At 33.5% G+C, this 23,372-nt stretch overlaps 2 pseudogenes; both read left to right on the forward strand.

The window, feature by feature from the left end:
* Window positions 1-23,347, forward strand: part of LOC132299859 (DNA-directed RNA polymerase II subunit RPB2-like) — a 61,116-nt pseudogene extending 37,769 nt beyond the window's left edge.
* On the forward strand, window positions 7,050-8,918 carry LOC132299892 (DNA-directed RNA polymerase II subunit RPB2-like; annotated as a pseudogene).
* Window positions 23,348-23,372: the final 25 nt, after the last annotated feature.

Below are 23,372 nucleotides of genomic sequence, written 5' to 3' on the forward strand. Positions count from 1 at the left end.
TGTTTGTAATAGGGACAAAGTTATATTTATAAAAAATACAAATAGATTACATTATCTAAAAAAAAAATTAGTTATCTAAACAGATGAACCACACTCAACACAATTTTAAAAGTCACAATTCCTAGTTGACTTAAACACGCTTTTCTTTTTTTTCTTTTTTTATTTTTATTTTACGTAAGCTCTGTTTTAATTTTTCACTAAACATATTCGACGGTAATGTTTTAGAATGGAAGTGTTTTTTTGTGGTAGAGAAGCGACCCAAACACCCACTAAGATGGGTCCCACTAAGCTTGACACCTGGAATCGATATAGAGTGTTGTTACGTTGGGCTGAATAGAATGGGATCCTGATTAGAGTCCAAAAGTTGAACATCTACAACTCATTTACGTGCATAGAAGCTGAAGTGATATCTTTAATATTCTTAATATCACAGAATCACACCGTATGACTCGTTGTCTTTACTCCAATGAACAATGTCTTTCGTGCCTCTAGCAAAATACTATAAAAGGTTAGTGTAAGCAAATCTTGTATGGTTGGCCTGATGGAGAGAGCTGAACCAAACATAAAATAACCGTTATAAATAACGGAACTCTGCAACATATACCAGATTCAAACCTGGTAATGGAGCCTCAAGCTCTAATAAATGATACTCCATTGAGAATGTGGGGAAGATCCCATTCAATCCAAGTTCTTCAGATTCAGCGAAATAATTCTAGCTTTTTCATGGAATTTGGCAAATTTTTAGCTTTCCAGTGGTAAAAAGCCCAATTTACAAAGGAATGTCAATCCGGAGAGGAAACAAGCTGAATGAAATTCCACCTCGGAATGGAAAATGGGTTGTTTCAGATGATACGGAGGAACCAAGTGGATGGAGAAGGGAATTGAGGGTGGGAATGTGGGATAGGTACTCGACAATATGTCTGTGAGAGAAAAAACTAGCAAAATTTGTTTGGATTACAAATCCAATGACTTCCAAGGTAAGTATACTTCTCAAACTCGAGTGGGTTAAATTTATTCGAGCTTCTGGTTTGCTTAAGCTTAATCTAGTATTCTCAAACTCCGGTACTCCAAGACCTTTATCTTACGTTATCTGACTAGTTGGCCTGTTTTGGTCTTGATTCAGGCCAAATGGTTACATTCAAAACCCCTTTTCCACCATCGTACTCTATCCAAGCTTGGATTGGTTTTTCACTCTCCAACCTCACTCCTTCCTTTACAGCAATATGACTAAAATGATAAGAAACCGGCTCGGATGCAACTGAGGCCATGCTATTGATGTTGATTCCAATATGGTTGCCTGGGGTATCTGGTGCCTCTGTGTGCCCATCAATAGTGTCGAATTCAACAGCAAAGATGTGGTTTGAGGGGTTCCCATCATTTGTTGAGTTAAAAATTCCGAGGTAGTGATCCCCTTCAGCTCCAGGAAATTGCGGTGAAGGAGATAAAATGAAGACGAGGCCATAGCTGCCTCTGTTAACATCTTTGGGGACTTTTTCAAAAACAAGTTTGTACTAAAGGAATTAGAAGAGTTGACAGAAGAAGAATGTTTGGTGAACAATTGTATTGGTTGGGGATAGAATGCATGGCCTCTGACTTTAGTAGAAGCTTTGTTAGTAAGCTCAAGAGCTCCACTATGTGGGATGATGGTAGCAAATCCTACTAGAAAAGGTTTGTTTGGTTGAATCCATATCTGTCTGTTGGGTTACATCCGTTGTAGAGGAAATCAATGGATTGAGAAGGCACAACATCATCAAAAAGGAGGGAGAGAAGAAGGCCAAATGGTTACATTCAAAACCCCTTTTCCACCATCGTACTCTATCCAAGCTTGGATTGGTTTTTCACTCTCCAACCTCACTCCTTCCTTTACAGCAATATGACTAAAATGATAAGAAATCGGCTCGGATGCAACTGAGGCCATGCTATTGATGTTGATTCCAATATGGTTGCCTGGGGTATCTGGTGCCTCTGTGTGCCCATCAATAGTGTCGAATTCAACAGCAAAGATGTGGTTTGAGGGGTTCCCATCATTTGTTGAGTTAAAAATTCCGAGGTAGTGATCCCCTTCAGCTCCAGGAAATTGCGGTGAATGAGATAAAATGAAGACGAGGCCATAGCTGCCTCTGTTAACATCTTTGGGGACTTTTTCAAAAACAAGTTTGTACTAAAGGAATTAGAAGAGTTGACAGAAGAAGAATGTTTGGTGAACAATTGTATTGGTTGGGGATAGAATGCATGGCCTCTGACTTTAGTAGAAGCTTTGTTAGTAAGCTCAAGAGCTCCACTATGTGGGATGATGGTAGCAAATCCTACTAGAAAAGGTTTGTTTGGTTGAATCCATATCTATCTATTGGGTTGCATCCGTTGTAAAGGAAATCAATGGATTGAGAAGGCACAACATCATCAAAAAGGAGGGAGAGAAGAAGAGCTACGGAAATGGGAGCAGCCATGGAGTTAATAAACCTACTCTTGGGGCTATGAGATCATTCATTGATTCTCAATCCAAAGGGGACCTTGCTACACCATCCTGTTTCAGTTCTTAAGTGGTCATTTGTGCACGCTCTGGAAAAATATATTAAGAACTAGGTATTGGTCGCGCTGCTAGTGCATCCTTTTGCAATACCGCCCATAGTTTCATATTGGTCTAAAGGATTATATGCATTACTTTCTTTCCCTGTGCCAATCAAGCTATAAGCTGCCGAAGGATCTCACTGCTAATTTAGTAACCTCGCTTCAAGCAGTACTTGAATAGCCAAGGGTCTTTTAACATGCAACTTAAAAGCTGGGAACCGGGAAAAAATTTGTGGAGGGAAACACTAAGAAGATGGTTGCGAGGAATCAAGGAAAGATTGGCTGGCAAGTGGCTGTATTTGAGGATAAGAGGGCCTTCTTGCAGCCAATTGTAAGTCTGGAAGAGAGTTTCTGAACCACTTTTATCCTTGCTTTTGATTAAGAAGGGCATTGCTAAGGATCTCAGCTGAAGTAGCTTTTTCCATATCCAACTGCTTTGTTGAGGTATGCTAAAATCCCCAAAACATCTCCTTCTGATTAAGTATTTTGTTTGAGTCATAGGTTGTTCTGAGTATTTGACACAAGTTTCCACATATGTTTTAAAATTGCCGCTCTATTTTGTGTTTCCAAGCTACGAAAACCTAAACCACCATTTAAAATGTTGAAGTAGACTTCACTGGTGACACCACTTGACCAATGGATTGGATTGACATAGTTTATTCGGTGTGTATTTTCCGTTTACGTAGCATAGCTCATTATTAAATAGTTTTCAAATTTAGCTTTTTCATGAATTGATCATTTGAGTTAATTAAGTCTTAAGAGGACATTCCTCTCCATTGACTGGTAATGATAAACCAAGATGACTCTGGTATTGTTAAGACACCCCAAGGCAACACCGAAATCAGCATAATAAATTTGTTATGCAGCCCCCTTGAAGCAAAGCAGTTGATGGTTACCTGGGGTATCTGATGCTTCTTTGTTCCCATTAATAGTGTTGAATCCAACATCAAAGGTATGGTTTGAGGGGTTCCCATCATTTGTTGAGTTGAAAATTCCGAGGTAGTGATCCCCTTCATCTCCGGGAAATTGTGGTGAAGGAGATAAAGTGAAGGCGAGGCCATAGCCACCTTGGTTATCATCTTTGGGGACTTTTTCAAAAACAAGTATGTACTAAAGGAATTAGAAAAGTTGACAGAAAAAGAATTTTTGGTGAACAATTGAATTGGTTGGGGATATAATGCATGGCCTCTGACATTAGTAGAAGATTTGTTAGTAAGCTCAAGAGCTCCACTTTGTGGGATGATGGTAGCAAATCCATCTAGAATAAGGTTTATTTGGTTGAAACCATATCTGTATGTTGGGTTGAATCTGTTATAGAGGAAATCAATGGGTTGAGAAGGCACAACATTATCAAAAAGGAGGGAGAGAAGAAAAGCTGTGGAAATGGGAGCAGCCATGGAGTTAATAAACCTACTCTTGGGGCTATGAGATCAAGCATTGATTCTCAATCCAAAGGGACCTTGCTACACCATCCTGTTTCAGTTCTTAAGTGTCCATTCGTGCATGCTCTAAAAATTATATTAAGAACTAGGTATTAGTCGCGCTGCAAGTGCATCCTTTTGCAATACAGCCCATAGTTTCATATTGGTCTAAAGGATTATATGCATTACTTTCTTTCCCTGCGCCAATCAAGCTATAAGCTAATTAAGTAACCTAGCTTCAAGCAGTACTTGAATATCTAAGGGTCTTTTAACAGGCAACTTACAAGCTGGGAACCGGGAAAGAATTTGTGGAGGGAAACACTAAGAATCATCTGAGTAAAATGGATGCGAGGAATCAAGGAGAGATGGGCTGGCGAGTGGCTGTATTTGAGGATCAGAGGGCCTTCTTGCTGCCAATTGTTAGTCCGAAAGAGAGTTTCTGAACAATTTTATCCTTGTTTTTAATTAAGAAGGGCATTGCTAAGGAACTCAGCTGAAGTAGCTTTTTCCATACCCAACTGCTTTGTTGAGGCATGCTAAAATCCCCAAAGCATCTCCTTCTGATTAAGTATTTTGTTTGAGTCATAGGTTGTTTTGAGTATTTGACACAAGTTTCCACATATGTTTAAAATTGCAGCTCTGTTTTGTGTTTCCAAGCTCAGAAAGCCTAAACCACCATTTAAAATGTTGAAGTAGTCTTCACTGGTGACACCACTTGACTAATGAATTGGATTGGCATAGTTTATTCAATGTGTATTTTCCGTTTATGTAGCATAGCTTATTATTAAATAGTTTTCAAATTTAGCTTTTTCATTAATTGATCATTTGAGTTAATTAAGTCTTAAAAGGACATTCCTCTCCATTAACTGGTAATGATAAACCAAGATGACTCTGGTATTGTTAAGACACCCCAAGGCAACACTGAAATCAGCATAATAAATTTGTTATGCAGCCCCGTTGAAGCAAAGCAGTTGAGGGTGATAGGTTGTATCTTTTTTTTTTTTTTTTTTTTGGGGACGTTTTCTAACTCTGTTACATATTCAAAGTTGTCAAAATTTATATGTTTACAGACCCATAAGAGTGAGATTCTTTATTTTATTATTCATTTACTGGAAGAAAAAAGAAGATGTGGAAGCCCCATAATTGTGAGATTTAATCGAGTCAATATATCTTATGCCAAACAATTTTCTAATAAATTATAGACTAGAAAAAGAAAGGACATTATAGAAAGGAGATTGTGTTATATATGGATCAATTTAAAGGTAAATGGAAAACAATAAAAGATTAATACATAATTTTCTTTATTGAACACCCATGAATGTGATAGAAGGTGCAGGGTGCATTAAATCGATCAATATGGTTTGGGCAAGTGCAAACAAGACTACCTTAGATATAGTGAAATAGAATATCTGCCTGAAGTAGTCGGGTAAAAAATTGTTATGTTTAACTGAATGATGGACTTCTGATATAAAATAGTCATTGATTAGTTGCTTTAGTTGGTTGGTCAAGATAACTTATGTTAATAGTTTGACTGAAGGTGGAAATTGAAGATCTTTATGTGATTTTAGTGTGAAGTAGCTTTAGGTGGTTGGTTTTGTAATTTGTTTTTCCTGTGTTCCTGGGTGGTTCTTGGAAAAGCCTAATATTTTTTTATGTTAGTTCGGCTGAACTGAAATTATGGTTTCGCTTATGATAATTGGTTAGCTGTTTTATGACTATATAGTTCTGTAACACCGGCAATCCTGGGTTGCTTTAAATGAACCTATGAGACAAAGGATGTAAAGATTCATCATTGTTTAATTGTAATTGTAATTTAAGTTTTACCGGAACCTATTGTATTTATTGGTTAGTTAATGCAATTGTATGTGGGAGATACAATTCGGTAATTGTTTGATGGGAAGCAAAAATGAAAACAAATTTTGTGTTGGTCTGAGTTCCTTCTTGATGTTGGATTGTCATTTCTTAGTTTCTTGCCTAAGAAGCGTGGACAATTCTATGGAGCTTCCATGTTTGTGACATTTGTAGACACTTTTAGACACGTGTTTGAACTTGTCCTTGGCTGTAATTTCCAAATAAATTACATTATGTCATAAACTTGGCCGGTGCAGCTAAGGCACTGCCCAAGTGATTTTTGTAGCACAAACACATTTTAAGAGGAATCACATAAGACAATTTTGAAAACAAGATGACATGCCCGAATTATTCAACCTATCTTTTCTATGGTATACGTGGTCACCACAAATACAATTGTAATGGCAAAAATATGGTAAAAGTATAGTAGTAGTATATTTAATATAATTATCTTTCTGACTTTAAGTCTCATCTTCCACATTATAAATTAATGGAAGTTCTACATATTTTATATAATAAATATGCCTTACAAAGCGCCTTTTTCCAACTATTTAGGGTCAGCATTTTATATAAATAGATATACAAACCATGTTTGTATTCTGTTCTGTAAAAATAAATGTGATTTTAAATGTTACAAGAGAAATAAATTATTATTGTTATACTATCCATAGAGTAAATAGTTTTGTTGATTGGTTGATTGAAAGTAGAAATAGAATTTCCTTTATGGGTTAACTTTGCTTCTTGGTAGTAATGATTATGGGTGTCTTGCAGACCATCTATAAGATTAGCTTTGGTCAGATATATTTTAGTAAGCCAATGATGTCAGATGGAGAAACTGTGACTTTGTTTCCGAAGGCAGCGAGATTGAGGAATCTAACATACTCAGCTCTGTTGTATGTGGATGTCACTAAGAGATTGATAAAAAAAAAAAAAAAAAAGGGCAAGATGGTGAAGAAGTAACTGAAACTCAAGATTTTACTAAAGTCTTCATTGGGAAGGTATGCGAATTGGATTCCGAACTGATGAAAGTTTGACAACAGGGTATAGGCTCTTATGCCTCTTTGTTGTCCTTCAGGATTGACTTTCTGCTTCTTTTTTGCCATATACTTTAGGTTCCTATAATGCTCCGGTCGAGTTACTGCACATTATATCAGAATTCAGAGAAGGTTTTGACGGAGCTGGGAGAGTGTCCATATGATCAAGGTGGGTATTTTATTATCAATGGGAGTGAAAAGGTTCTAATTGCTTAGTAGAAGGTGAGCACCAATCAAGTCTGTGTTTAAGAAGAGGCAGCCAAACAAGTATGCCTATGTGGCGGAAGTCCGATCAATGGTGGACTCCCAGAACAGGCCACGCAGTAGCATGTTTGTGTGGATGCTTTCACAGAATTGTGCCAAAGGGGTAATGGGCATTAAATATGGTGTTTAGGGGTGTTTTTTGGAGCAGTCTTTTTTTTTTTTTTTTTTTTTTTTTGGCCTTTGAATTCTTATGGAATTTATGAATTTTTTGTTGTTTTTGGGTATGTTATGTAACTGCAGGGTTCCTACCCTTCCGTACATTCGGACTGAGATTCCTATTATAATTGTGTTTCGGGCATTAGGATTTGTTGCTGACAAAGATATATTAGAACATATTTGCTATGATTTCTTTGACACTCATGGAGTTGCTTCAACCCTCCCACTGTATTATATCATCATTTAAATTTTTATATCTGTTATCCTTTTTTTTTTTTTAACGGGCAGTTAGTGTGAGATTAGCTTTTCTTTCTGGTTTGCTCTGTATTGAATAAGCTAAACTTCAAGCAATATGAATAAATATAGCGGTTCATGTTTCCAATATGAACTAAACATAATCTTCGGGCTTGCTGGCATTTAAATTGTTTTTACCTTTCAAAAGTAATGTCCTTTCAGTTCTAATTCATATTTGATTTTTTAGCAGCTTCAATATATTTGTTTAGGTTTCAGCTCTTGTTTCCTAGATTGCAAATTCAGTGTCATTGATATAAATTAATTAATTTTGGGACTTAATCTGTATATGTTATTGTAAATGTTAGCATCCATTTGATTTCTTCTCTCTCTTTTTTTTTTTTTTCTTTCTCGCTTTTCTTGTGGTGATGTGGCATTGTGGCCTTACTGAGACGGTTATGCTTTTCTTCCTGTATTGCAGGTTGCACTGGACTACATCGGGAAACGAGGGGCCACTGTCGGTGTCACAAATGAAAAGAGGATGAAGTATGTGTTATGATTGCTGGCTCTTGCTATACTCGAGTGTAAAGCTATCTTTTGTGCTTCTTTTTTTGTTTAAGAAGAGTCTCTTGTTCATTTACTTCATAGGTATGCCAAAGAGATCCTCCAAAAGGAAATGCTTCCTCATGTTGGTGTAGGAGAATATTGTGAGACAAAGAAAGCTTACTATTTTGGGTAGGTTTCGTCTAATTTGAATATGTTCCTTTTTTGTGGCTTCTTAGTGATTTAGAGAGACACTAATTGCTTTTCTACCAGATATATTATTCACCGGCTTCTGCTATGTGCAATTGGACGAAGGGCAGAGGATGATAGGGATCACTATGGCAATAAGAGACTCGATCTTACTGGTCCTTTGCTTGGTGGCCTCTTTCGAATGGTTTGTCATTGCTTTAATATTTTGGAGCTTCTATGACCATTTGAAAGTCCTTGATTTTCATTTGGGTTTTCAATGATTTTGGGTTTCTAAAGTTTTGGTGGTTGTTTATATTACTGCCGCTAGTCAGAAAGTTAACAAGGGATGTGAGAGCTTATGCTCAGAAGGTTATTTTACATACGGAGTCTTTAATATAGTTTATATTTGATGCTATTGCTGGTGCTTGAATGTATATAATTTTGTGCATCGTGCAGAGTTTTGACAATGGGAAGGATGTTAATCTGCAATTTGCAATTAAAGCGAAACCAATTACTAGTGGCCTTAAATACTCACTTGCTATCGGGAACCGGGTGCAGGCAAATGCAGCCGGTGAATGTGCAGTATCATTTTTAAAATGTTCTCCGATTTCTATAGGTGTTAAATCGCCTAACATATGCCTCCACTTTGTCACACTTGTGAAGATTGAATTCTCCAATAGGGCGAGAAGGTATTTTAGTTCTCTCTGTCAGTGTTTGTTCAATGATGCTGTTAAGGGTCTAGATTTCCCCATAAGGGCTCTCTCTCTCTCTCACACACACACACAGTTTCATCTATGTTGCAACTCCATTGCTTGTTTATTTTTTCTTAACCTTCAGCTTTAACTGTGTTATAAATTGCATTTACCAGGGAAACTAGCAAAACCACGGCAGTTGCACAATTCCCAATGGGGAATGATGTGCCCTGCAGAAACTCCTGAAGGACAAGTGAGTTTGCTGCATAATATAGAACTCTGCGTTATAATTTGCATCTTTTTCTACTTACATTTGTGTGTCATCTGGTGTTACATTAGGCTTGTGGACTGGTAAAGAATCTTGCACTGATGGTGTATATAACAGTTTTACAATTTTCCTTTTAATTTAGGAAATCTCTTCTGCAGTGATTCTACGGGCTACCAAAATATTTGTTAATGGTTGTTGGGTTGGCATTCATCGTGGTCCTGACATGTTGGTGGAAACCCTTGGACGGCTGAGGAGACGGGTATGCACAAACATGTTCTAGGTGTTCACATAAGATCCTATTCAAATCTTTTGTGAATTTTTCCACTTCTAATGATATAGTTATAACCTGCCAATGCTTTTGCTGTGAAGACCACATGACTCCTTTTAGCGTGTTAGCTGTGTTCTTTCTTTCGTCATATATAATAGTTTTCAAATTTAACTTGACCAATGAATTGGATTGGCGTAGTTTATTCAGTGTGTATTTTCAATTTACATAGAATAGCTCATGATCAAATAGTTTTCAAATTTAGCTTTATCGTGAACCGATCATATGAGTTAATTAAGTCCTTAAAGGACATTCCTCTCCATTAGCTGGTAATTACTGACCAGGATGACTCTGGTATTGTTAAGACACTCAAAGGCAACACCGAAATCAGAAGAATAAATTTGTTTTGACTAAGATCGTTATGCAGCCCTCTTGAAGCAAAACAGTTGTTGGTGATACGTTGATTCCTTTTTCTTTTTTTTTTTAATGGTGACTTTTTTCTAACTCTGTTACATTCTGGAAGTTGTTAAAATTTGTATGTTTGCAGCCCCATAATTGTGAGGTTTGATCGAGTCAATATATCTTATGCCAAACAACTTTCTAATAAATTATAGACTAGAAGAAAGGCATTATAGAAAAGGAGATTGTGTTATATATGGATCAATTTAATGGTAAATGGAAAACAATAAAAGATTAATACATAATTTTCTTTATTGAACACCCATGAATGTGATAGAAGGTGCAGGATGCATTAAATTGTACACTACACTCCTTTTTTGCTTCTACCACTTCAATTTTTTTCAGTCTTGTCAGAACAACTTTGAAAAAGAGGACCATTTTCAAGGACAGATTGACCATCAGAGTGTAGTATAAACTTTCAGATACATGTATCAACATATATTACAAACTTTTGTGTTTCCGAGCTAAGAAAACCTAAACCACCATATTATTTTGCGTTGACATTTAGATTTCCAAGCCACTAAACCACCATAGGAATTGACTAGACCAGTAGAACTGCATGCTCACTAGGACTGATTGTATTAGTTGTACTCTTCCAGTTCTAACTTTAGTACCATATAGGACTCTTTCTGATTCTCTTTGTTCTTGAGAAAATGAATCAACTCATTAGCAATTAAAATGTTATCACTAATCATCCTTTGAGGAACAAAAGCTCCCTATTGCTCTCTGATTACCTTATCTAAGAGTGGTTTTAATCGATTGGCTAAACTCGTAGAAAAAATCTTAGGTAAATACTCGAAGTATATATATATCACACACACATTAGGTGAATACTTGTCAAAGCCAGAAATTTTATTAATGTGATTTCTCCCTGGTCCAAGAGTTTTTTATGCACCATATATTAGGTAAATACTCGAAGTATATATATATCACACATATTTATATCTTGTTCTGTATTGGGAAATATATTTCCAATTTTTTTGATAATTAATCCATGAGAACCACGGGCTTTCATAGGGTCCAGGAGCAGTTTTTTATGTGTGTGTGTTAAAAGGCGGTGTGTGTTATGGGCCCAATTTTGGCCCAATAGTTCTATTTACCCTACTCATCTGATTATGCCCCACTCACATTCAACTAATATATATATATATATATACTCCATATATATTTATTGCTAGGGTTTCCACGGGATACTGTGCAAAGCATTCCCTTCATGTGGATAGGGTAAAGTTCGGGCATTCGGACTTGATCCCAAGGAATAGCTTGTACTCAAAGGGGGTTGAAACTTAAACTTAATACTTAACGAAGCACCAAATTAAAATGACTGATCACTCAAGTCGACCCATGGGATTAAATCCAACCGAATTTTTGAATAAAAATTGAATAATTATTATTTTAATCATTTCATGTTAATATTTATATCGAATTGCTAATTTATTAATAAAAAGAAAAAATTCCAACAACATTGCTAAATTTTAGAAATTCACTGTGAATAACCATCAAGTACGATGTTAATCATGCTACATTGTACCTAATTCATATCAAACAAGTGCACAATACATTTTTTTACGAACAGTCTATATTTTATGGAAAATTTTAAAATAAAAACGAGCCAATAAAATCGACGTTTTCAAAATCTCTAATACATATAGATATATAATATACAATATGTAGAGGGGTTTTGGCTTTCAGCTAGAATTATTAGATACTCTATTGCATTCAAAAAAAAAAAAAAAAATCTTCAAAACAGGTACTTATTATACTTGATTCCCGTATTATCTTATCTAAGTTTTTCACTTTTGAAGTGTTGCCATTTTTTAAAATTGAAAGCATTCATAAATAAGTAGAAATTTTATGATATTACATGAAAAATATATTAAAGTTAATAATTTCTTCTTTTTTTGGGTAGAAAAATAAATTAGTGTTAGGTATATGCAAAAAAACCCATTATCCGATGGCCTGTAAGACCATTGTGATCCAACTGGAAGCTTTTTCTTATAGGCTCGACAGCCCCTCTAATTTTGACCCCTAAATTTTGCATGTTGGTGGTGACTATATACATCTTTCAATTTCCACATGACATTATCTGATTTGAAAAATAATAATAAATCATTACAGAAGTTCCAAAAAAATGCCATTTAATAAATTGTAAATTTTACTTTGTCAAGTGCTACAATGGGACATTATGTCGATGTTGTGAAATTAAAATTTGGAAAATGATAAGTGAGCCGAGCCAAACAACTGAATAAAAGGTCGAATTTAACGTGGCTGAGCTACGTCAGATTATTTTCTAAAAACATAACTCCTACCTCTTTTCTTCTCTCTCCTCTCTTCCTACCTCTTTCCTTCTCTCTTCTCTCTTCCTCTAATTCTCGATTTTTCTTCTTTCTTCTATATTCAATATTATCTTTGATTTTGATTTTGTCTCTTCTTTTGATTTCATAAAATTGGAGATAAAATAAATAAAAAAATTAAATTTCTTCATGTTTTGCAAATATAAAAACACAAAACCAAAATAGAACAAAAAAGAAAAAGAAAATAAAAGCTACAATTTCTCTTATTCAGATTTTGTATTCATAAAAATCAAATAGAAATTTTGAGAAGATTCATCGGTTTCTTTTTTTTTTTTTTTTTTTTGTAAGAGATTAATGTATTTTGTAATGGCAACTCTTGTGTGGATATTTACTTACTAAAAAAAAAAAAAAAAAAAATTTCTTCTGTATATTTTTTATTTGGGATTAGAAAGATTTATTTTTTGAAGATTTATGAATAAAGAAAAATAGGTGATCTTGAAAAAGGAGCGAGGATAAAGAATTTTGGATCTTATCTCTAAAATATTTTGAATATGTGTATATCAAGAGAGGGGATGTATAAGAAGAATTGATAAAGAACCAGACACGGAGAAGAGAGAGAAAATAAGAGGAAGAGAGAAAAAGGAAAAACTGGGAGAGAAAAAATAGATAATAAAGAGTTAGGTAATAAAATTATTTGACGTGAATAAAGTCACGTAAGATTCAGTGATTATTTTGGTAAAAATATTCGGGTTCTCTATCACTGCTCTTAAAACTTTTATTACAACTTTAGGTAGTGTCATTGGAAGTTAAAAACCAAACGTATTTTGTTTTTAAAAGTAGTACAAGGTTAATTGAACACATTAAATTATTTGTTATTGCATTCAAATGATCAACATAGAGACACTTAATTCTGTCTGAGAGTACTCTCATTTTCTCTAACATAAGGAAATTTTGACAGTTGGCACTCACTAGCTTATAAAGCACTATTCTTGATTTTTTTATATTTATAATTATATATAGATTTATAATTTTTATTATTCTTAATGCGTTACATTTAACAAAATGAATTATAGTTAATCACTTGGGTTCGTTTGGTTAGCCGGAAATTGATGATGGAAAGTGAAAGGAAAAGAAAGTGAAGTAAAAGAAAAGAAAACTATGTTTCTATTATGCATTTGGTTAGTATGATTTTTTTGTAAAAAATTTATGAAAAAATATTATTGTTTAACAAGAAAGTGAAAAGAAAATGATTTATATACCAAAATTACCCTCATAAATTCAATACTAAGTAAAATACATCATGCAACAAGGATAATAAAAAATATAAATAATTATTTTATGAATAAAAATATATGTGCATGTATATATATATATATATATATATATATACAGAGTCCTAATTTAAAAAGTTAGAAAATTGTAACTTAATTAGGAATCATAATTTAAAGAGTTAGAAAGTTAGAAAGTTATAATATAAGTAGGAGTCCTAATTTATCAAAAAGAAGTCACTCCTGAGTCTAAAAAAAGAAGAGAAATAACTACCGAGGGTATAATTGAAAATTAACATATGATGATACAACTTTCACAAATTTTCGCCTATTTTATAAAGGAAACATTTTAAAGAAAATCAACCAGTAAAAAATTTCTGTTTCTTTTCCTTTCTAACTAGTTGACGTTAACCAAATTAATCCTCAGGTAAGATGGTAAGCATGTTACATGGTACACTAAGATATGTTCAAATATTATTCATTATCTATACAAATAGTCAAGAAAAGTTGATTTTTTTTATTTTTTATTTTTTATTTTAAAATATACTCTCTCCCTCTCAAAATAAATGTCTCATTTTAAAAATATATATTTTAAAAATGACAAGTTTTAGTAATTTATTATTTTTTATTATTATTATTATTATTATTATTTTTTGTATTAGTAATGAATGAATGATCAAATTTTTTGCGATGGTGTACTTTTCATAAGTTCAATTTAAGAAAGTTAAATTGGTAATGTTAAAAAAAAAAAAAAACAAATGGTAGTTTGACTTTTCCAAAAACAATACCGCATCATCAAGTTCTATCCATTTTTTGTGACTAAAATCGAACTTGTAAACATTAAATAGTTTTGTCATGTGAGATTCTCTTCATCAAGAAAATCTACATCGAGAACAACTACACCTTCCCAGTGAACATGATTCCCAGTACACCTCATAATAAGCAAAAGATAAATTCAAACGAGATGAGCCCAAATGATAAATGAACAAGCTAAGGCGTAACACTCGAAGCAGAGCCCAATTTTGGCCCTGTAGTTCAGTTTGCTTGCAATTAGACAATCTACCGAAATATATATATATATGGTAACTGAGGTATGTGGGACTTTTGCCCGACTATTCTCTGAAGCGAACCTTCCAAATAAGTCGGGTAAAGTTGAGATTTTTCACCTATACGTGTGACTCTAAGAAATTGCTTGCACTCTAGTAGAGGAGTCAAACCTTAAAACATAATGAATTATCACTCAAAATAAAAAATTTGATGTAATTTTTCCCTTGTCCAAGAGTTTTTTTTATGCACCATATATTAGGTAAATACTCGAAATATATAAGTATTACACATATTTATTATATCTTGTGCAGCATTGGCCATAAAAACTTCTAGGATAATGAAATACATTTTTTGGTTGAATATTGTGATACACATAATTAATGCATGCATTGAATTTCACTTAACGAGGCATCAAGCCAAAATGACTGATCACTCAAGTCAATCCATGGGATTAAATCCAACCGAATTTTTGAATAAAAATTGAATAATTATTATTTTAATCATTTCATGTTAATATTTATATCGAATTGCTAATTTATTAATAAAAAGAAAAAATTCCAACAACATTGCTAAATTTTAGAAATTCACTGTAAATAACTATCAAGTAAGATGTTAACCATGCTACATTGTACCTAATTCATATAAAACAAGTGCACAATACATTTTTTTTACAAAGAGTATATTTTATGGAAAATTTTAAAATAAAAACGAGTCAATAAAATTGACGTTTTCAAAATCTATAATGCATATAGATATATAATATACAATAATAACATATGTAGATATATAATATACAATAATAACATATTAGGTACTATATTGCCATAAAAAAATAAAAAATCTTCAAAAAAAGGTACTTATTATACTTGATTTTCTTCTGATCTTATCTAAGTTATTCACTTTTGAAGTGTTGCCATTTTTTAAAATTGAGAAAGCATACATAAATAAGTGCAAATTTTGTGATATCACATGAAAAATATGTTAAAACTAATAATTTTTTTTTCTTTTTTTTGTTAGAAAAATAATTTAGTGTTAGCTATATACAAAAACCCATTATCTAATGCCCCATAAGACCAACGTGATCCGACCTGAAAGCTTTTCCTCGTAGGCTCGAAAGCCCCTCTACTTGTGACCCCTAATTTTAGTGTGTTTGTCGTGACTATATATATCTTTCAAATTCCACATGACATTATTTGATTTGAAAAATAATAATAATAATAATAAATCATTACACAAGTTCCAAAAAAATGCCATTTAATAAATTGTAAATTCTATTACTGGGTTCGAACCTTGATTCCAAAAGCTATGAATTGTCAAGTGCTACAATTGGTCTTTATGTCGATGTTGTGAAATTAAAATTTTACTATAACTTTAGTTAGTGTCAAGTTAAAAACTAAGCATATTTTATTTTTAAAAGTAGTACGAGGTTAATTAAACACGTTAAAATTATTTGCAAATAGTCAAGAAAAGTTTATTTTTTATTTTTTTTTTTTTAATAGTAGTGAATGAATTATCAAATTTATCTATAATAGTGTACTTTTTTAATTCAAGAAAGTTAAATTGATAATGTTGCTTAAAGAAAAAAAAAAATTGTACTTTGACTTTTCCAAAAACAATACCGGATCATCTCCTAATGATTCAAGTTTTACCCATTTTTTGTGACTGAAATCCAACTTGTAAACATTAAATAGCTTTGTTATGTGAGGTTCTCTTCATCAAGAAAATCTGTGTCGAGAACAACTACACCTTTCCAGCAAACATGATTCCCAATATATCTTATAATAAGCAAAAGATAAATTCAAACGAGACGAGCCCAAATAATAAATGAACAGGCTTAGGCGTAACACTTGAAGCAACGCCCAATTTTGGCCCTATAGTTTAGTTTGCTTGCAATTAGACAATCTACCAAAATATATATATTTGATAACACGGGTATGTGGGACTTTTGCCTGACTATTCTCTGAAATAATGTCCAAAGCGAACCTTCCACATAAGTTAGGTAAAGTTGAGGTTTTTCACCTATACGCGTGACTCTAAGGAATTGCTTGCACTCTAGTAGAGTCAAACCTTAAAGCATAATTTTTATTGAGGCACCAAGTCCAAATGACTTATCACTCAAAATAAAAGATTTGATATGATTTTTCCCTCGTCTAAGAGTTTTTTTATGCACCATATATTAGGTAAATACCCGAAGTATATAAGTAGGAAAATAATACTTACACCGAGTTGAATCTATTGTCTAGCCGAGTCTATGTGGTTGTCTACGTGGGTATGACAATTCACAAAAGTCAATAACTCTAATATTCCTCTTCTATTTTTTCCTCTCCTATATCATCTTCATCGAATAGGAAACCAATCTCTCTCTCATCAAATTTTCTCTCTCCTATCTTTCTAGTTTTTCTCTCATTTTTATCATCCTCGCCGCAATAAAGTACAATGTCTCTTCTATTAGGCATCTCAACCATGTTTCTCACACCACCAGAACTGAGAAACCGATGATGAAAAATCCTATATGGATAGAACACTATCACAGCATATATCCAGATACAAATTTATCATCCTTTTTTTTTCCCCTAAATTTTATCATCTTATTCTTTAAGTATTAGTAATAAAACTAGAAGGGTTTTTTTTTCTTCTTAATTCTCTCTAATTATGTAAAAAATAAATAAATAAATAAATAATAAATGGAAGGAGAAAACATAGATTAGAGATACAAACATGGTAGGAGTTGATTGGGAGCTTTTGTTTTTTATTGGGTATAACTTATAAATATTTGTTTTTAATTTTCTGTTTTAAATTATCATAAAATTACTTTACTTTTTCAAATAAAAAAAAACCATCAATTTCATGGAAACCATGAGTTTTTTCTCCACATGCAACCTTCAAACTCAAATTTTTCTTAGTCCCCCATAGATCTAAGGAAACAATAAAACCCTAATAAAAAGTTCTGTTTCTTAGCAATTAAGAGTGATATAGGTGGATTGAATTTACTTTAGATAGATAAAAGAGACGAGGATAGAACAGAATGTTATCGCTAGCAAGAATTCTACAACAAAATTGAGATATAAGTGGTCCGAGATCAAGTCTCTTCTCTTCTGAAATTGAAGCGAGGGGAATAATTTGTACAGTGTCCCAACAAACATAATATATTAATAACTTGTAAAGAATTAAAGAAATCTTTTTAAAACTTTGACAATTAGTCTGTCACATTAGAAGTCATGTAGATTTCCCCTAATAAATAGGTCTAATCTTTCTGCCAAAGAATCACTGCTCTTTTTGGTTGAATACTGTGATACACCTAATTAACTTTGTATGCATTGAATTTCACTTGACCATCATTGCTCAAGAAGTTCCAAAAAATGCCATTAAAAGAGATTGTAAACTAGGAACGGCCAATTGCAACAGTGGGTCTTTATGTAAATGTTGTAAAATTATTAAAAAAAAATTATAATTTAGTTAATGTCATTGGAAGTTAAAAAGCAAACGTATTTTACTTCTAAAATTTTGGAGTTGTCATGTGCTACCGTGAATCTTTTGCGTTAATGTTGTGAAATTAATATTTGGGTTAATTTTATTAACATCTTTTCAGATTTGGTCAAATATTATATTTAAGTATTTTTCGAAAATTATTATCATTCACGTTACAAACGTTTGGTCTGTTTTCATTAACACCTTTTCAGATTTGGTCAAATATTATATTTAAGTGTTTTTCAAAAATTATTATCATTCACACTACAAACGTTTGGTCTGTTTTCACTCACACTTCAAAAATTACTTTTCACTTGTGTCAGTCCACTTTTTGCATGTAAAAAGACATCATTATCATTTTGACTTTGTATTGACTTATAAGAAAATTATTTAATGTATAAAATAATTTAACTAACCCTACATGATCCATGTTAAGTGACCAAAATATCCATTACCACCAGTCACACACATATACAATCATCAACCACCATGATCACCATCCCACCATGGCCACCACCAACAGTAGTCACACACGCATATACAGACCGTAACAAACCCACATATATCAACCACAGGTCCACAACACAATTAAAAACAATTAAACACGAATTTGATTGATTATAATAAAAAATAAATTACAGATGGCTTACAATTAAAACAGGTTTAATAAAAGTTCCAAATTAGTATATACATGGCCAAATCCAAATTGGAATAGGAAACTAATTATGTGGGTGCGTGACTGTATATACTCAGAATGGATTTATACAAAATGGGTATTCTAAAAGTAATTATGTGTATGTACATATCTAAAACTAATTGTGTATATTTGTATGTATATATATTACAAACTCATTATGGGTTCAAACAAAATGGGTATTCTAAAACTAATTATGTGTGTGTACATATCTAAAACTAATTATGTATATTTGTATATATATATATATATATATATATATAGTAGAAACCCATTCTCAGTTCAAACAAAATGGGTATGTAAATATATATGTATATATATAGTTCCGTTCAATTGCTGTGCAAGGAGCAATATACGTGACTTTTATAAGTTTGAGTGTTTTAAATAACATTAAATATCTTATAATAAGAAGGTATTAATAATGAAAAAACTAAATAAATAGTTCTACTAAAATCGTTTGGATATAGAAGAGGGAGAGTAGTGGAGTCCTAAAAAAATAAAAATAAAAAAATTATCTAGTAGTACAAAATTTTTGACAGAAAACTCACATGTTTTTTTTTTTTTTTTTTTTTTTTTTTTTTTTTTTCTAGCTCTTTTCTCTTTCTCTATTCATAATTACTAAGTCCTCCCATATTGTATAAACAAAAAATAATAAAAATAAAAATAAATAAAAATACTTCCTTAAGGGAATTGAAAGGAGAAAAAGAAAAAATTTGCTAAGTCTATTTTCTTTTTCTATTGGGTAGAGTTATTCCATAAAAGTTAATATTTTAGAGAGAGAAGAGTCCTCCTAAAAATAAAACACTGACTACTAACTTGTTACTTTACAATTAAACAATAAAGTTCTGAACTTTGGAAAAATACAATATTGTCTCCTTTTAAGATTTTATTAAATTTTTTAGAAAGTCATGAAACCTAATGTGAACAGGCCACCTTAACTGATTGACGAATGACATTTTTTTAATTTATAAATGTTCCACACTTCCTCTATATGTACAGAAGAAAATTTGTAAGTAGCTCCAGGGGCTAGTGTTTTTGAGCGAGACAAATAATGGGTAACAAATGTGAACCTCAATACCAGCATTTTCCAAACACAAACATAACCACCAGTAGTTAGCCCTCCAGACGGTTACAAAGTGTAAGAAATTCTTTTATGGGCTGCCCAATGGAGAGAGTTAAAAGTAAACATAAAAGTAACCGTTGTATATAAAATAACGGCACTCAGCAATACCAGATTCAAACCTGGTAATAGAGCCTCAAGCTGTAACTGAGACTCCATTAAGATTGTGGGGAGGACGAGGTGGAGGCTTGATGTGTCACGACAGTAGATTTTGTCCGCTTTGCTCTGGGCGATTACGGTTTTATGGTCAACACATAAATGCCAAGAACTTCTCTAACAAAAAGAAGGAAAGTCCCATTCAATCCAAGCTCTTCTTGCAGCAGCATAGTCCTTCAGATTCAGCAAAAGAATTCTAGCCCTGATAAAGACACAAATTTTGTTCAGAACAGAGGATTGGGATTTGGGAAGGACAATTTACGAAGGAATGCAAATCCGGAGAGGAAACAGGTGGAATGAACTTCCACCTCGGATTGGAAAATGGGTTACAGATAATATGGAACCAAGTGGATGGCGAAGGGATTGGAGGGTGGGAATGTGGGATAGGTGTTCGACAATATGTCTGAGAGGAAAAATAATAATAATAATAATAATAAATAACACTTACAAAATTTGCTTCCATTACAAAGCCAAGGACGTCCAAGTTGAGCATACTGGTCAAATTCAAGTGGGTTAAAATTTATTCTAGCTTCTGGTTTGCTTAAGCTTAACTTAGTATTCTCAAACTCCAGTACTTCAAGACCTTTATCACATGTTATCTGACCCTGTTTTGGCCTAGTTCAAATATGTGTAATAGTGTTACTTACCCTATTCTTGGGGCAATGAGATCAAGCATTGATTCTCAATCCAAAGGGACCTTGCTACACCATCCTGTTTCAGTTCTTCAGTGGTCATTCCTGCGCGCTTTGAAAAAAATATATTATGAACTAGGTTTTGGTCGCGCTGCTAGTGCATCCTTTTGCAATACCGTCCATGGTTGCATATTGGTCTAAAGGATTATATGCATTACTTTCTCCCCTACGCCAATCCAGCTATAAGCTGCCGTATGATTTCACTGAATATGGCCGTTGCAGTCGAACATTATTTATCGTGGAGAAACAAAGACTTCTTATAAAAAAGAAAGATATCCAAGTGTTACAACAAAAGGTATGTTCAATTAAAGTTATTGACATATGTTTTGGCAAAATGTATATCCTCAATGATACCAAAGGTATATCTTTATTTCAGGAAACCCCAGAAGAGGGTGGTTGGCATGATCTTGTAGCAAAGGGATGTATAGAGACACAGAGGCAGAAGAGACTACTATGATTTTCATGACAATTAATGTGAGTATCCAAGAAACAGTTTCAGTTTGGCTCAAACAACTGTCTCGAATTATTGTGTTAATCAACCGTCTCTTCAAGATATAATGGAACATTTACTAAATGTTAATGTTAATTGCTCCAGGATCTTGTAAGTGCGAGGCTTAATCCACTTATTCTGAAACTTATACCCATTGTGAAATACATCCATCGTTGATATTGGGTGTTTGTGTTTCAATTATACCATCTCCCGACCACAACCAAGTAAGTTTATCATTCTGATGACTTTTATCTGATGAAAACATATTTTCTTCCCTATCGTACTTATTTGTTATTTTTGCAATCAGTCTCCACGTAATACATATCAGTCAGCTATGGGTAAGCAAGCCATGGGAATTTATGTCACCAACTACCAATTAAGTATGGTATGAAATTGTCTTGCTCCCCTTCTTTCCCTTTTTCTCTCTTTTTCTTCTAAATTTGAGCTTTTCTTATGCATATTGTCTTCTATGACGAGTTAGGATTACTTATTATTCTCTAAATCTTTCAGGACACGTTGGCCTACGTTCTCTACTATCCTCAGAAGCCTCTTGTTACTACTAGAGCCATGGAGCACTTGCACTTTTGGCAGCTACCTGCTGGCATTGTAAGTTCTTGCTTTTGTAGCAATTTCTTTCTGCCTCACTTTGGTAATGGTTCTGACAATCTTTTCTGTGTCTTCCTTTCTGATTTAGAATGCCATTGTTGCCATAGCCTGCTTCTCTGGATATAACCAAGAAGATTCTGTTGTTGTGAACCAGTCATCAGTAGATCGTGGATTCTTTCGGTCACTATTTTTCCGATCATATAGGTAATTAAATTTATATTTCTTTTCCCATAATGTTTTTGCACGTTAATTTCTTTGCTTGTTTGTAATTTCTCTTTAAGGATCAGAGATATTGCATTAATAATTTTCTTTTCTGTAGGGATGAAGAGAAGAAGATGGGGACACTTGTTAAAGAGGATTTTGGACGTCCCGATAGAGCTAATACCATGGTAAGTGCTGAGTTTGTATACTGTTGGTGCTCTCCAGCTTGTGTGAAACTGGCATTTATCTGAGGAACTGTTTTCCTGGGCATGCGACATGGTTCCTATGATAAATTGGACGACGATGGTCTTGCCCCTCCTGTGAGTTTATGCAAATTTGTTTGGTTCCACGTTCTTTCCTGCTTGATTCAAATATTCTAAAATTGAGCTATCATTCTATATTAGGGAACAAGAGTTTCAGGTGAGGATGTAATTATCGGGAAGACCACTCCTATTGCTCAGGATGGTGCTAAGGGACAAGCTTCACGTTACACAAAGTGTGATCATAGCACAAGCTTACGCCACAATGACATTGGGACGGTGGATTAGGTGTGCCTTACTTTAATTTTCTCTTCCTGTCAAATTTGGCTGCTGTTGTATGTTCCATTTAGGCTAATAGACCATACAATGAATTTTATCAAGAAAGAATATTAAATCAAGTTTGTTCTTCTTTCAATGCTGAATCTGGGCTTCTTTTTATATTAATTTTCTGTTCTTGGCTTAATTTTATGGTACTTTTGTAGGTGTTACTAACAACAAATGCCGATGGGTTGAGATTTGTGAAAGTAAGGGTGAGATCTGTTCGGATACCTCAAAACGGCAATAAGTTTAGCAGTAGGCATGGTCAAAAGGGAACAGTCGGCATGACTTACATGCAAGAAGACATGCCATGGACTGTCGAAGGCATCACCCTGACATTATTGTGAATCCGCATGCTATCCCATCTCGAATGACAATTGGGCAGCTTATTGAGTGCATCGTGGGTAAAGTTGCAGCTCACATGGGGAAGGAAGGAGATGCTACTCCCACGGATGTTACAGTGAGTTGTACTCTCTCAGAATTTTCTTCTTCTTCTTCTTCTTCTCTATCTCTTTCTCTTTTTCTCTTGATCGGTAACACAAACCACCCACTTAGTCTTAATTGGACCTAAACCCTCAACCTCATTTTTGAGAGGTGGAGGAGATGCACTTAAGCTAATGTTTGGATATACTATCTAAAAATCATGGCTCATGAGATTCTGAAATAAAAGCACTTTCGCATCTTTAAACAAGTCTATACATTTTTGTATTGGTTGGGGATAGAATGCATGGCCTCTTACATTAGTAGAGGATTTGTTAGTAAGCTCAAGAGCTCCACTTGGTGGGATGATGGTGGCAAATCCAACTAGAATAAGGTT

This window comes from Cornus florida, unplaced genomic scaffold (assembly GCF_030987335.1).
Source record: "Cornus florida cultivar Cherokee Brave unplaced genomic scaffold, ASM3098733v1 CherokeeBrave_3.0.0_Hap2_Chr01, whole genome shotgun sequence".
NCBI lineage: Eukaryota > Viridiplantae > Streptophyta > Magnoliopsida > Cornales > Cornaceae > Cornus > Cornus florida.